The sequence below is a fragment of the Magnolia sinica genome, chromosome 14, assembly GCF_029962835.1.
Source record: "Magnolia sinica isolate HGM2019 chromosome 14, MsV1, whole genome shotgun sequence".
Classification (NCBI taxonomy): domain Eukaryota; kingdom Viridiplantae; phylum Streptophyta; class Magnoliopsida; order Magnoliales; family Magnoliaceae; genus Magnolia; species Magnolia sinica.
This window is the reverse complement of record NC_080586.1, coordinates 28783226-28799364: the sequence shown is the minus strand read 5'-3', so window position 1 is coordinate 28799364 and position 16139 is coordinate 28783226. Positions and strand designations below refer to the sequence as shown.

The following is a 16139-nucleotide window of genomic DNA, read 5'->3' as shown; positions in this document are numbered from 1 at the left end:
CCAGCAACCAAACTTGATTTTCATATAATTTTTTGATATCATCGACCCGTGTTCGATGTCATCAAACACTGGCTTCGATTTCATCGACCGGCGGTCGATGACATAGACAGTGACGTTCAGATTCTGTGAATTTCTACACTTTGCACCTTCGACTTCCTTCCTCTTCCACTTGGTTTCCTTGCATCTTGGGGTCTTGAAATCTTCAATCTTGGTCTCCTAAGATCCATCCCTTGCCTTGTGTTGAGGGTCAAATATTGCATATTATCCCCCATTTATTTCTTGGTTTTAAGAACATAATATGGCTTAATGGTATATTTTACTTGCGTTTATGTTGCATGGTAAATTTAAGAGCTTGAATTAAAAAGAATGCTAAAAGCATGGATTTAATGCTGAAGAATCATCAAGCAAAGAATGGATCTTTGGAGACCAAGATGGAAGATTTCAAGATCCTAAGATTCAAGAAAATCAAGTGGAAAAGGAAGTGCAGAAATTAGTGCATAAAGTTACAGGATTTGAGCTTAGATGTCATCGAGGGCCTTAGATGATATCGAAGGCTGGTCGATGACATCGAAGAATTATAGAAAAATTGAGTTGGTTGCTAGACATATTGGGTGCTCTTTTAGATTCATAGAAGATATGTTCGATGACATAGAAGGAAGGGGTTTGATGACATCGAAGTCTGCTTGATGACATCGAATTTATTGAAGAATTTGAAGCAACTTGCTGGACTTTTTTGACTACATTTTTGATGACATCAAAGCCAGTCCTTGATGACATCGACAGGAGTTCGATGACATCGAACTGGTCACGCGGAACGCGTAAATTTGATCCAGTTTTATGATTTTACGGAACTTTGCCTATAAATAAGGGTTCCTAGGCACTTTTTGGGATATCGAGGGTTTGAAGGAGTAGAGTAAAAGGGCGGAGCCGCTTCCGAAGAGTTCTTCTTCCTTTCTCCTTAGTTTTTAATGCTTTCTTCTAGGGTTTTAAATCCAATCATGTTTATGGTTGACTAGATCCCTGAGCTAGGGCTAAGGGGTGAAGCTTGTAGCGTGATTGGGATGTTTACTTTGCTTTGATTCATGTTTTGTTGAACTCTCTTAGATTCTAGTTTGATTATGAAGGAATATTTTTTACTTTTTAATTGTTTATTGTGATAAATTACAATAAATTTGCGATAACTTTAGATATCTTCTTTTCCTGAATTGAGGTTGTGAAGTTAGGAAATCATGTTGTTCACCATCGTCCCTTGGGCATGGTGGGATGACGGAATCCTTCCTAACCTTCACAATTCTCTTATGATTAGTTGTGGGATTAGTAAATCCTATTGTTTGCTTTGTCTCTTGGGCATGGTTGGGTGATGGAATCACTTCCAAATCCTCACAACTCTCATCCATTGATGATTAGATCCATGAGAAGTTCAAAGATTTGATAAATCTCTTCTTACCAATTGGATAAGATAGGACTCTGATTCTAGTTGTGTCCTTGAATCAAGTAAGGTAGCATCATGAGAACCTACAAGTTGATCCCTGGAAACCTTAGTTTCCCACCTTTGAATTTCTTAAGTTTTTTATTAAATCTCTCACAATTATTCTCTACACTTCCAGATTTAGGTTAGATCTTCTCCTAGTTTTGATTCTAATTACTCTCAGAACAAATACATAAGATTAGTCCCTATAGATTCAACCTCAGTCTTACCAAGATTATTAGTACATCGCGACCCTACATTTGGGGTTGTGAACACTTTGCTGATTCTTGAGCATTAAATCCATGCTTTTAACATTCTTTTCAATCCAAGCTCTCAGATTCACCTTGCAATACAAACATGTATAAAATATACCCATTAAGCATTATCATGTTCATAAAACCAAGTTATAAACTGGGGAAAATATGTAATATTTGCTACTCAACACACCCCCAACTAGCATTTTGCTAGTCCTAAGCAAAACATGTGTGAAAGAATCCTCAATTCTCAATAATCAAACTGCTTTCAGAAAACAATCTTTTGTGTAATCAAGTATGAATGAGTGTAATTCAAAGAAGCGAGAGTGAAAAATTGAAAACCTAGAGCTGAATCATATGAGCAATCAATCAAATATGTTCTTTATCAATCACTTAGGAGCATAAGTTCATATATCACGTTTTTCCAATGTGCTTAGTGAATTCCAACTTACTTTCCATAAAAGTACTATCATTTTGTTCACAACCCCAAGTGTAGGGTTGCGATGTAGTAATAATCTCGGTGAGACCGAGGTTGAATCCACAGGAACTAAACTTGTGTGTCTTCTGAATTTAACTAGAACTAGAGCTAGATGAAGAACTAAAGCAGAAATTTGAATTTAAATGAGTAATTTTGAGTAATGAGTAAAGTATCAATTAAAAGTGGGAACTAGGGTGCCAAGGATCTACTTGTAGCAATTGAGATACTACCTTGCTTAATTCAAGATATCCAACTAGAATCAGAGTCCTATCCTATCTAGTTGGAAGAAGAGAGTCAAATCTTTGAACCTCTCATTGATCTAGCCTCAATGAAGGAGAATTATGGTGAATTGGAAGGGATTCCATCACCCAACCATGCCCATGGGACGATGACAAATAACAGGATTTACTAAATCCACAATCTCAAATAGAAAAGAAGATATTTATAATTTGAGTCACAACAATCCATTAAAAATTGAAAATATGCCTTAGAATCAACTAGAATTCAATGAAGTTCGAACATAAACATGAATCAAAGCAAAGTAAACATCTCAATCATATTACAAGCTTCACCTCTTAGCCCTACCTAAGAGGTTTAGCCAACCATATACCTGATTGAACTAAAGTCTCTCAAACAAAGCATAAAACAAACTAAAGAACGAAGAAGAAAGCTCTTAGATGGCGGCTCTACCCTTTTGCTTCACTCTTTAAACCCTAAAAGATGCGTAGGAACATCCTGGGGACTCCTATTTATAGTTGTGAATCCCCCTTTTGCGCACCGACTTGAAATTTTCGTAAACTGCCCCAAGTTACGCAATCCGCATCAACAATTTTACGTGATTTTGGTGGCACCAAAGTTGGTTCGGTGGCACCGAAATTGTATATGAAATTTATCGCATCTAAAATTATATTGTGCAGAGTACTTAGGTGGCACCGAAATTGGCTTAGGTGGTACTAAAGCTGGTTTTGGTGGCACCGAATTTAGGTTAGGTGACATCGAATTAAGTTATTTTCTTACTGGACAGTTTCATGCACTTTCGGCGGCACCGAAGTTGGCTTACGTAGCATCGAAATGTCCTGTTTTGCTGTTTAACTTGTGCCTTTGCCAATATTTTCTGTATCCTTTGTACTTGGTTTCCTTGGATCTTAGGCATGAGAATTCTCTGTTTTTGGTCTCCTATGATCCTTCATTTGCCTAGGTGATTCTTGAGCTCTAAATCCATGCTTTTAGCGTTCTTTTCAATACAAGCTCTTAGATTTACCTTTCAACACAAACATGCATAAAATATAACATTAAGTAGTATCATGTTTATAAAACCAAGATACAAATGGGGGATAATATGCAATATTTGACTCTCAACACATTTCATAATGTTAGCCATGCTCATCACTTCAAGATTGATTGAATAATCAAGTCCTGGTTCCGAACTTATCCCCCTTTTCTTCTTTTTTCAGTTTTTGATTTTATATCGACGGTCACTTTTTTTATTTATTCTTTTCAGTCTTTTCGTCTTTATTCTTTTCAGACTTTTTATTCTTTTCATTCTTTTCCAGTCTTTCCATCATACATGACCTTTTTGTCGATCTCTCTGTTTTTTAACTGGTTCTTTTCATCTTTTTAAGGTGGATAAAATTCTCTAAACTTAATTCTCAACATCTATCAATGATTCACATACTAACAATTAGAAATTCTAGCATAATTCACAGAAAATAAATTGAATGTGTCTTGTGATTTAGTTTAACATGATATTCAAACTTTCTTTTAATCAATTAAATGAGAGAACTTAAGTGATAGTCTACTTAGTTGATCAAATTTCAATAATTCAAAATTCAATCTCTATCTTATCATCATACTCAAGGCATTCTTAAGTGCAATTGCTTTCCAAACAGGTTTTTTGTAAGACCCGTATCTTTGACCGTACCGTTCCATAGGCTTTCACGGTCTTCCTAGTCAAATTCAGGCAACCTTCGACCTTTATCTGACGTTTGCGCACGACCCTGAGGCGCACGCGTCAACCTGAATCAACTCAACTCAAGACTTATACCCTAGCGACTGCGCCGTCGCCGTGACTCGTGTGCCGATCCGATACTCTGGCTAGGAGATGTGGGCCAGCATTCGGTGCGAGGAAAACGCTGCACGTGCGAATTCTAAAAGAATCTTTACGACTTGTCACATCAATCAATCAATCAATCAATCCCATCATGTCAAGTACACATCACCTCACACCCTTCCCCAAGCAACCTCTAAAGTCAAAAGTTTCTTACACGACCCATACCTTTCTTACACAATCTGCTACAAAAGTCAAAAGTCTCTTACACATCCATCACCTATCCCTATCTCTTTACAACCCTCTCTCTCATTTCTCAAAACCCACTTTCCAAGCAACCCAAAAATTTCATACGTCCGAGCCTCTCCAAGCCCTCCCAAGCAACAAATGTGGCCCACTTTCCCACTCTCTCATCTCCCATCTCAACCATCAAAACTCCATCTCCTCTGTTATGATCGAAGCTAAGGAGCAAAGGAAGCCAAAGGAGTAAGAAGAAGGCGGTGGGTGTTAGATTTTGTATTTCATTCATTTGTTTGATTTAAGGGTCCATATATGTGAGACCCACCTTGATGTATGCTTTGTAACAAGAGGGGCCCATAGTGGCGGGGCCCCTCCATCACCGTCGAATCTCTCTTTCTCTCTCTCTCTCTCTTGTGTATGGTGGCTTATGGCCCACCTTGATGCTTGATATCATCCACCCTGTCCACCCATCCAAAACAGTGTGGCCCGCCTTGATCATGTTTTTTTTTAAATGGTGCCATCCATCCGTCTTATCTAAGTCATCCAGTGGGCCTAGCTGATAAGAACACAAATACCAGATCCATCCAAATCCAGTGGACCATGTCCTTGTGGGACCCACCATGATGTGTGTGTTATACCCACACTGTCCAGCATCCAGGGACGCTGGACATGTGTAGAGTGAAGTGCGGACTGACAGGGGATGGATAACAGTGATGTGAGTGACAGTGGGGGTCCATGGGACCCATCACCGTCCATCACCCATTTAGTGGGCCACACCTTAATGTGTGTTTCATCCAAACCGTCCACCACCTTTAACGGTGGGGCCATGTCCAGGTGGGGCCCTCCTCCCAAATCCATAGCTCACTAGCAGACTGAATGGAGGTACCTCATTTCAACGGTGGGCCCCCATAGCTCACGTGGTAGACTGTGTGAAAGATACCTCATTTCAACGCTGAGGTCTTGGCATCCATCCTTAGTGGCGGTGGTAATAGTGAAGTGTCAGCTGGTGTGGGGTCCATGGGACCCACCTATGTCGTCCATCCATTTTTGGGTGGGCTACACCATGATGCATGTAGGGTCTCTACCGTCCTTGGACGATGGGACCCACCCCACATGTGATGACTATGAGGTATGTGTATGTCTAACAGTCCATCTGAACGTTAGTTATATATTAAATATAATATTAATATATATATATATATATATATATATATTGTGCTACATTAATATAATATATGTTATATATATATATTATATTATTATATCACATGATATAAAGAGGGTGGGCCCTATGTGGGACCCACCTTTGCCCTCCTAGTGCAGCCAACTTCCGGTGTAGCAACCATCTAGCTGCTCCGTTGTTGGCAGCAGGCCCCACATTGATGTATATTGACACCATCTACTATTTGAACGGTAGGGCCCACCATGATGCATGTGTTGTATCCATGCCCACCAATTGTGAGATCATTTTATAGCATAGATAATGGGTGAGTTAGATCTAAAGTTCAGGTGGACCCCACCATTCAAATAGTAGATAGTGACATCCACTGTTCAAATGCCTAAGAACCACAATAGTTCATGATTAAGTTGATATTTGTTTTCATTTCATCTATCTCTATGTTAAATTATGAATAGATCGGATCTTAAAGTATATAAGGGCGGGCCCGATTGATATACCTGAGGCCCATCGGTGCGGCCCATTTAATTGGCCCATTTGACTCAGCCCATTTGATTGGCCCATTTAATTCGGCCCACCTTAATATATATGAGTCCCATATGATTAGAACCATCTTAATATAGTTATGGCCCATCCATTAAGGCCCACCTGATATACATAAGGCCCATGTTAAGCGACCCATTTGTTGTATCTAAGGCCCATGGGTCGAGGCCCAATTGGATGTACATAAGTCCATTACGATGTGTGACTCTACCATTGTTGAGGGTCAAATATTGCATATTAGACCCCAGTTATTGCCTGGATTCACGAACATGATACTGTTTAACGGCTCAATTTAATCGTATTTGTAATGCAAGGTGTATTTAAAAACTTGGACTGAAACAGGGTGCTAAAAGCATGGATTTAATGCTCAGAATGCACCAAGGCAAGGGACGGACTCTAGGGGACCGAGATCGATGGATATACACGCCAGAGATCCGAGAAAACTGAGAAACTGAAGCTCAAGTGGCCTGAAAAACGTCCAGAATGCAAGATCACAGAGTTCTCACCATTCGTTCGATTTGAAACTTCATATAGGACCTGAAGACCATATATTAACCCTACACGTAAAATTTAAGCCATTATATCTTTGTGAAAGTTTCCCAACGAACACTTAAGCCCCTGAAACCCTGACTTGGTGCCCACCTGCTGTCTGGATACGCTTCATCTTCGGTGCCCACGGTTAAAATGAGATGATAGAACGGATGGACGGATCAGATTTTACACATACGTCACCTTGGAACCCACACACGCGACGCGTGTATACGGTGTGTATATGGCTGGACGCGCACCATAACTCAAGAAATCGGTCAGCGTGCGCTGACCGATATTTCTTTAAAGAAATTTCCAATTCCAGCGCCTTCACCGCCGATTGCCATTTTTGGCTTGTGGGCACCACCCATCACGAATTATGATGATCATAACCTTCCATTGTATCCAAGGGGTGCCTATAACCCTCACTTAGGTGTCCTTTTGGACCCATGAACGTACGAACAGGTAGATTACCGTCAAAACAAAAGATGGATGGTGGAGTAGAAGAACTTGTGGGCCACATTGAAATCAGCTCAGTTTGGGTATGTCTGGATGTTTTTTCATCCTAAAGACAATGGATGGCATGAATTTTCCATGAAATGTCTTCCTGGGGCCCACCGATCATCACAGCAGCGATCCGTAAGCTTTGTTTCGCAACAGAGAGTTGTGGGTGATCCTTGTGGGCCACCATCCCGCCTCAACGATCCAATTCAGACTGTCCATTAGATCTCCATGGAGCTTATTATCACTTCCTAGGTGGCAGAATTGTAAAAGATCGCGAGGATTGAAATCCATCCATTCAAGTGGAGGATAGAAGGTGTAAGGAGATATCTGGTGGGCCACACCAAAACAAAGTAAAAAGGGTCATGTCCGACCGATTTTTCGTGTACAATCCAACGAAAAAATTGAATCTTGCAAGCAATACCAGGAAATGGGCCCCACTAACGTCTAACGTTAGTTCGATGGCGCCGCCTGCGCACGCTATTCGCAGCCAAAAATGCTGATTTCATGTTACTGCGTAATCAGTTCTCTCACCGCCTCTAATGCGTAAGAATCTAGCCGACTCCTCCACCGACCTTGACTGCTATAAAGAGAAGAGAGAAGAAGATCAGCGGGGCTATCTTTAGACGTGGAGTGCAAGACAGAGAGCTGTTAGTTTTAGTTTTATTTGTTTCTTATTTTCTTTTCTTTTTCTTAATTTTAGAGTGCTTTATCCCCCATCATGTTAGGCTAAACCTCTTAACTAGGGCTAAGAGGTGAAGCTTGTAGCGTGATGGGAGACCTTTTTGCTTGTGCCTTTTGTTTAGACTAAACTGATGTTGATTTTAGTTTAATTAAGAGAATGTTTTTAGTTTTTAATGGTCTGTTGTGACTAAAATTACAATGGGTCTGCGATAACTTTGAGCATATTCCTTTTCTTTTTATGTTTATGACGTCAGAAACCTTGTTGTTCACCATCGTCTCCTGGGCATGGTCGGATGACGGTACCCTTCTTAACCTTCATACATTGTTGATTGGTTGGTAATTAGTTTAATTCTATTGTTTACTTTGTCTCCTAGGCATGGTTTGGTGATGGAATCCATTCTAATTCATATACCTTTCATCTCCTTAAAACTATATCAAAGGAAGTTCGGTTTGATTTTCATGGTTACACCTTTCAACTGGATGAAGATGGAACTCTAAGTCTAGTTGAGTTCTTGAAACAGGTATAAGATCTCTCTGATCTCTACAAGTGGATCCTCTGAATCCCTAGTTTCCTTCCTCTGAATTCCTTAAGTTTTAGATTAATATTTCACAATTATTCCTTAAATTCAATCGATTTAGATTTCATCTTAGTCTAGTTCTATTTCTACTTAATTTTAGATTACGTACAAGTTTCAGTTCCTTGGGATTCGACCTTGGTCTCATCGAGTTTATTACTACATCACAACCCTATACTTGGGGAGTGAACAAGTTTTTCGAACCGTTGTTGTGGATTGACGATTACGTTTTTCTGAAATTAACTAGTTTTAGAATTATGTTAAGATTAGGATTTTCTATGTTTAGGTTTAGATTTTTCTGATTTCTAGAAACTATCCCGTTTTCCTGTTTTATAGGACCTTGACATACACATTCTAAATTGGTAATCTCTTTCTAATTTTCTAGTCTTTCTGTTTTCTATTTTAGATTAGGTTTTATCTTTAGAAACTTTCTAATTCTAGGATTTCTTCTAATTTAGAAACTAACTTTCTTTCTATTTTAAGTTTAGAATTTTCCTAATTTATTTTTAGAAACTTTCTATTTTCTTTTTTAGAAAATTTTCCTTTTTTAGAAACTAGTTTAGTATTTATTTTAGGATCTCCTACTATTTCTAGACTTTCTATCTGTAGAAACTAACTTGGTTTGTTTTATTTCACAGGTTCTTAATTTAGGACTTTTATTTTGGTAACTTTCATCCAATTCTTTTCTCTTATTTTCTAGATTTGTAATTCTTCCTTTTTCTTAGGTTTAGGTTTAGAATTTGAATTGAGTGCTGCGAGTGTTTCATGCCCAAGTGGGTTCATGACAACACTCTACATCTCAAGGAGGATTGGTTGAGGGGTTATCTATCCATCGCAGGATTAGACACCACTTGAGATCCTTAGACTTAACTAAGGTTATGGCCACAAATCAACCTCTTCTACCCCAACCTAGGGTGGAGGACATATAGGATGAGAATGAGGTGCATCAAGCACCCCTGCCTCGTACTTTATGAGATTATTTACAACAGGCAGGGGTGAGTATGTCCTCATACATGATTTTTCTAAAACATACAGGACACATGAATATCAAGCCAGGGGTGATCCAACTCCTTCCAAAGTTTCATGGGCTTGAATTTGAAAATCCATATCTACACTTGAAAGAGTTTGATGAAATCATAACCACTTTATACTTTCCTAACGTATCTGAGGACATGGTCAGGCTGAAACTCTTTCCCCTTTCTTTGAAAGATAAAGCTAAGATGTGGTTACATTCACTACGTCCCCGATCTATTGGCACATGGAATGGCATGACAAGGGAGTTTATAAAGAAATTTTTTTCATATCACAAATTGAACACCCTTAGAAAGTCAATCATGAACTTCGCCCAAAAGGATGATGAAACATTCTTCCAATGTTGGGAGCGGTTCAAGGATCTTGTCAGCTCATGCCCACAACATGGATTTGAAACGTGGCACATTACATACTTTTTCTATGATGGACTGACATTTCCATGCGCCAATTGGTCGAGACAATGTGCAATGGAGAATTTATGAATAAAAATGTCGATGATGTGTGGGATTACTTAGATAGACTTGCTGAAAACACACAAGCATGGGACACATACCCAAAATCAAATACCACTTCTAGGCCCACTCAATCAAAGGAAATGGGCAGAGTATACCTTCTAAAAGGGGATTGAAGAGGCCAAGCTATATGTCCTAGAGGGGGGGGGGGGGGGGGAAAAGGACAATGCCAAATAAAGCTAATAACAGCGGAAATAAAAAGAAAATGATAGCCAAAGTAAATCACAATGCAGTAAATTAAAATAACCTTAAAATTCAGATCTTGGGAGGTTGATACAAACGTTGTTCTAAGGACAACCTTACACCAAAAATCAGAGTTTATGGTAGGACAGCCTTATTTCTAGAAAGATCTTTGTATCAAATCTCAAATCAAAGAGGAATACAGAATTAAATACAAACTGAATAAATTGTAATTAAAAATGTATTGTTCTAGGGACAGCCATACACCATAAAAATGGCAGGGCAACCTTGCTGGAACAACTTTCAAATAAAATTGAAAATCAAGCTGATAAAGGAATAGCTGAAAATAAATTTTAATCTATTACAAAATTCTCAGAATGCTTGAATTAAATGATTACAACATTCACCACCATACATACATCCCACAAAAGAATAATTAAAGATTTAGAAGAATAAATCAATCAACCACAACACAAGGGTTTATAGTGGTTCGCCTGTGTGTTCACCAACTGTTAAACAACTGCCACACAAAATGCTACTCCACTCCTAATATCCTCACACAGGGGATATTAGCGTTCACTAAAAATAGGTTTTCCCAGGTTCACCCAAAACCTTTACAACTGTGTCTTTGTATGTGGGCTTACACAATTAAAAAAACCCCACTTCTGAGTTTTCCTGGCTCTCCTCAGAAAACCAATACAACAAGATTTTTCTGGCAAATCTTGAAAGAAACCAAAATAGAAAGGAATTTACAATTAAATGTAAAATACCTGAATATCTCCTTCGTTGTAGCAGCCCGGTAGAACCAAAGTAGATGATTGAATGTCCAAGTTCAATGTCCAGTACTCGATTACAATGGTTCTAACTCTAATAGATTTTAAATTAAATCAAATAGGGCTTGCTTTAATTGATTTTGATTCCAAAGAAAGGGAATAATAATTCCTCTTTATCAAATCAAATTGGAATAGCAGAAACAAAATCAATTAAAATAAAGCTAAGGAAAGAGAATATCAAATAAGCACACTTAGCTTAGATGGAGCACAGAATTATCTCTCAGAAGTTCGACGAAGATTGGCTTGAATGAATTAATTAAATCGATAATTTCTTTTGAGATTCGTGCACTATTTATATGTGAGAAGATCGGGTCTTCGACTGGTCTAGAGTGCTCTTCGACTAGTCGAAGCAATAACAGATATTTGAAAAATCCGGCGGGATATGCTTTGACCGTTCTACGACTGGTCGAAGCTCTCCTACGACTGGTCGTAGGTCACTTACGACTGGTCGTAGGTCTCCTTCGACTGGTCGTAGGTCCTGTAAAACTTCACTGGAATTCGAGTCGAAGATTTTCGACTGGTTGTAGATGTAGTCGACACTGTTCCTACGACTGGTCGAACAGATTCCTGGACTAGTCGAAGCCTAACAGATTTTATCCGGAATTTGTAACAAACTTACGACTGATCGAGGATTTTCTTAGACTGGTCGAAGCAAGTCTAGGACTAGTCGAAGAAGGCCTAGGACTAGTCGAAGAATAGACCAATCACATGTAAAATAAACATTCGGTTCATGTATCCGAAATGACCTACTTCTAAGGTCAACCTATGGTCAATCAAACCTCAATCATGAAGTAAAGAACATTGAAACATTCGGAACAAGTGACCTTAAAGAATGAGTCTTGAAGTCTTGATGTAGATCAATCTTGAAATCTTGATGTAGCTCAATCTTGAAAGAGTCTTGAGTTCTTTACAAACTGCCTTGAACTCTTCTTGAAGTACAGCTTGAGTCTTGTCTTGTGAGCTTTGCTTGTTGTGAGCTTAGCTTGTTCATGAATGTTGATCCTTGAGAGAGCTTCACTTACGCAAGTTATATATAACATAATAGTGATTTTGGCACCACAAATTTGACAACAGACAGGGATATAAACTATAGCACTTACAATCTCCCCCTTTGTCAAATTAGTGACAAAACACATAACTAAGATAAACAAAAGTAAAACAACTGGTTAATACATGCAAATCAATATTCAATATTCAACATTTAACTAGTTTCAACCAGTTTCAACATTCAACCAGATTTCAACATTCAACCAGATCAAACATATACTCAAGATCAAACATAAACTGCCATTGACTCCCCCTGAGTAACATAACCAATGCTACTCCTCTCATAATCACATTAAGAACAAACCATTCTCCCCCATATTTGTCACAATATGACAAAGGAGAACTAAATAAAGGAAAGCATGAGAGTAAACATGAGGAGGTAAGCATAAAACATGAGTATAACAAAAGAGTGATAACATCACATAGAATAAATATCCAGCATAAAATATAAATAGAATCCAACTCTAAATCAGCCAAGTGCAAAGTTATAAAGTTATTACAGACTAGAAGTCTCATAAAAACTAGTCAGAACTAGAACTTAATGAAGGAGCAGGAATAGAGGGATCAAGTTGGTGCATGCCTTTGTTCAAGCGCCTGAGATATTTGCACATGTACTTGAATTGCAAATCATGAGCAACAGACATGTTTTCCAACTTAACATTTATATTCTCAACTTTACCCTCTAATGCACTCAGACGTGCATCAACATCAGATGGTATAAAATCTGGAGCATTTGCTGAGTCAGAATCCAGTTCCTCAAAAATGTCATCCATATTAATGTCAACACCAGCTTCTTCAGGACCACCACCACCACCACCACCTTGTTCAGGAAGCGGATCTAACTTCATCTTATTAATATTTGTATTGTTGAAGATCAGATGATGGATTGGTGCTTCATCAATAGGCATATCGACTAACATATGAGTAGCCAATACAGTCAAAAAATAGGCAAAAGGAATGTCACTATGACCAGGATGGAGTCGAAACTGAAGAATGAAATGACAGATTAAGGATGGCAAACAAATTTGAGTACCATTGGAAATAGCATGGATAACACGAACCATAAACGAAGTCAAGTCAGATTTATTACCCGAACGAGGATACAGATTAGACACAAAGATTCTGTGGAGAATTCTGTATTTGGGTAACAAATACCTTGCGGGGAGCGCATTTCCTTTTTGAGTCCATTGAACATCCATGTTGCACAAGTCTCTAGTGAGCATGCGTTTTTCAGCCATTGAGGGTTTATCAGTTAAATTATGAATAGGAATACCCTCATCATTCACAGAAATTTTCATAAGGGCTGAAATTAAATGACGATCAACGTCAAAAGGCCCTTCTCTAGTAAAAATTTGAAAAGTTAAATTATCTTGTGAAAATGTACTAATACAAGTAAACATGGATTGGGCAATGGACCGGTATGCAGGCCCACCCCAATGCAATAAGTTAACCCAACCTACAGCTTCAAGCATAGGAAGGATGTCAAAAGGTGCAATATGATTGACATCAACAGGATGTTCAACAATAACATTATATGATCTAATGTCCCTAACATATGATGGATCATCATTAGGAACAAGAAGATGACGTTTAGAGATAGCGGTCGATCTGGAGGAAGAAGAAGGACCACGTGAAGTAGTTTTTCTACCTCTAGAAGCCATTTGCAACAAGGATTTCAAGAAAATAGGAAGTTGCAAAGGATTGAGAAGTGGGTTTGCTCAAAACAGATTTTTCAAAATCTAAACCCCAAATCTCAATGATTTTCAAAATAGAAAGCTTCAAGAGAGAAAAGGAAACAATCTAGACACAAATATGCAAGAAAAACGGGATTTGGAACACTAACCTTGAAGAACTTGAAGGATGGGTTCGACAAGTCGAAGTTCGGCTCCAAGGAGAAGAAAGAAGAAATGAGGAAGAAAGGAAAAAATCTCCAATTTAAAGTGAAACCCATGTTCCACGACTGCTCGTGGGTATCTACGACTGGTCGTGTATACTCACGACTGGTCGAATAAAACCCAAAAATTCAAATTTCTTGCAATATAAACAAAAAAATGGAATTTAATCTAACAAATATATACACTATAATACAAGAAGGCATAAATTATCAATTTAAATTGGAGATTTTGTGCATTTTTGAACCTGCTTTTATCGAGAGGTTTTGTGAAAATGTCAGCTCGTTGATCTTCAGTAGGAATATATTCTAGAGATATAACTTTTTCTTCTACTAGTTCCCTTATATAATGAAATCTAATGTCAATGTGCTTAGTACGAGAATGCTGAATAGGATTTTTTGAAATATTTATCGCACTGGAATTATCACAATGTCATAACATAGAATCCTGTTTAATTCCATAATCACTTAGCATTCGTTGCATCCAAACAAGCTGTGTACATGCATTACCAGCTGCGATATACCTAGCTTCAGCTGTTGAAAGTGATATAGAATTTTGTTTCTTACTAAACCAGGAAACTAGACAATTTCCAATGTAAAAACAACCACCACTGGTTGATTTTCTATCATCTAGATTACCAGCCCAGTCAGCATCCGAGTACCCAGCTAATTGGACATTGGTTTCATGAGGATACCAGAGACCAAGATTTACAGTACTTGCGACATATCTAATAATTCGCTTGACAGCAATCAAGTGAGATTCTTTTGGATTAGATTGATATCTTACGCAAATACCAACACTTAGAGAAATATCAGGTCTACTAGCAGTTAAATATAACAAACTACCAATCATACTCCGATAAAGTTTTGAGTCAACATTTATACCATTAGAGTCTTTTGATAGTTTCAGGGTAGTACTCATAGGAGTATCGAAATTCTTGCCATTCTCAAATCCAAATCTCTTGATTAGATTCAAGGCATACTTAGATTGAGAAATGAATATTCCTTCAGGTTGTTGCTTTACTTGCAATCCAAGGAAATAAGTCAATTCCCCAACCATGCTCATTTCGAACTGTGATTTCATCAAATCTGCAAACTCAGTAGTTAAGTCGGTACAAGTTGATCCATAAATAATATCATCAACATAAATCTGCACCATTAAGATATGATCATTATGTTTCTTAACAAACAGAGTTTTATCAACAGATCCCATTTGAAAATTATGACTTAAAAGAAATTTTGTTAGTTTCTCATACCATGCCCTAGGTGCTTGTTTTAATCCATAAAGTGCCTTTTTAAGCCGATATACATGATTAGTATTTTTGGAATCTTCAAATCCCATTGGCTGTTCAACATAGACTTCTTCATGTAAATTGCCATTTAGAAAAGCACTTTTCACATCCATCTGATCGATCTTTATCTTTCTAAAACATGCAATGGATATAAATAGTCTGATAGATTCAAGACGTGCTACTGGTGCAAAGGTTTCATCAAAATCAATCCCTTCAATTTGAGTATAACCTTGTACCACTAGTCTAGTCTTGTTTCTAATTATATTTCCACATTCGTCAGACTTATTTTTGAAAATCCATTTTGTTTCAATGATGTGTTTATCTTTAGGTCTTGGTACGAGATACCAAACATCATTTCTTACGAATTGGTTGAGTTCATCTTGCATCGCAACAATCCAGTTCTCATCAACAAGAGCTTCTTTTACGTTAGATGGTTCAATTTGGGATGTAAAACATACATAATTACATATATCCTCAAGTTGTCTACGGGTGCGAACACCGGTGAGAGGGTTTCCAAGAATTTGAGTGGTTGGATGATCTTTAACGGTCCTCAACTCAGAATCAGTCTGATTTGATGAAGTATCGGGTTTATCAATGATTAGTACTTCATCATTATCTGAATTAGAAATTGGTGTGTTTAAATGATCATCAATGACAACATTAATGGATTCTTGAATCACACCAGTCCTTTTGTTTAGGACCCTATAAGCTCGACTGTTTAAGGAATATCCTAGAAAAATCTCTTCATCACTCTTTGTATCGAATTTTTCCAAATTTTCACGATCACGTAAAATATAGCACTTGCTGCCAAAAACTCGAAAATATTTAATAGTAGGCTTTTTATTGAACCACAATTC

At 37.9% G+C, this 16139-nt stretch overlaps 1 non-coding gene across 1 annotated transcript; it reads right to left on the bottom strand.

Annotated features, from left to right (window-relative positions):
* Nucleotides 1–9811: 9811 nt before the first annotated feature.
* Nucleotides 9812–9918, bottom strand: LOC131226518 (small nucleolar RNA R71). Its single transcript, XR_009161894.1, has one exon. It is a non-coding gene; the product is annotated as a small nucleolar RNA R71 (small nucleolar RNA).
* Nucleotides 9919–16139: the final 6221 nt, after the last annotated feature.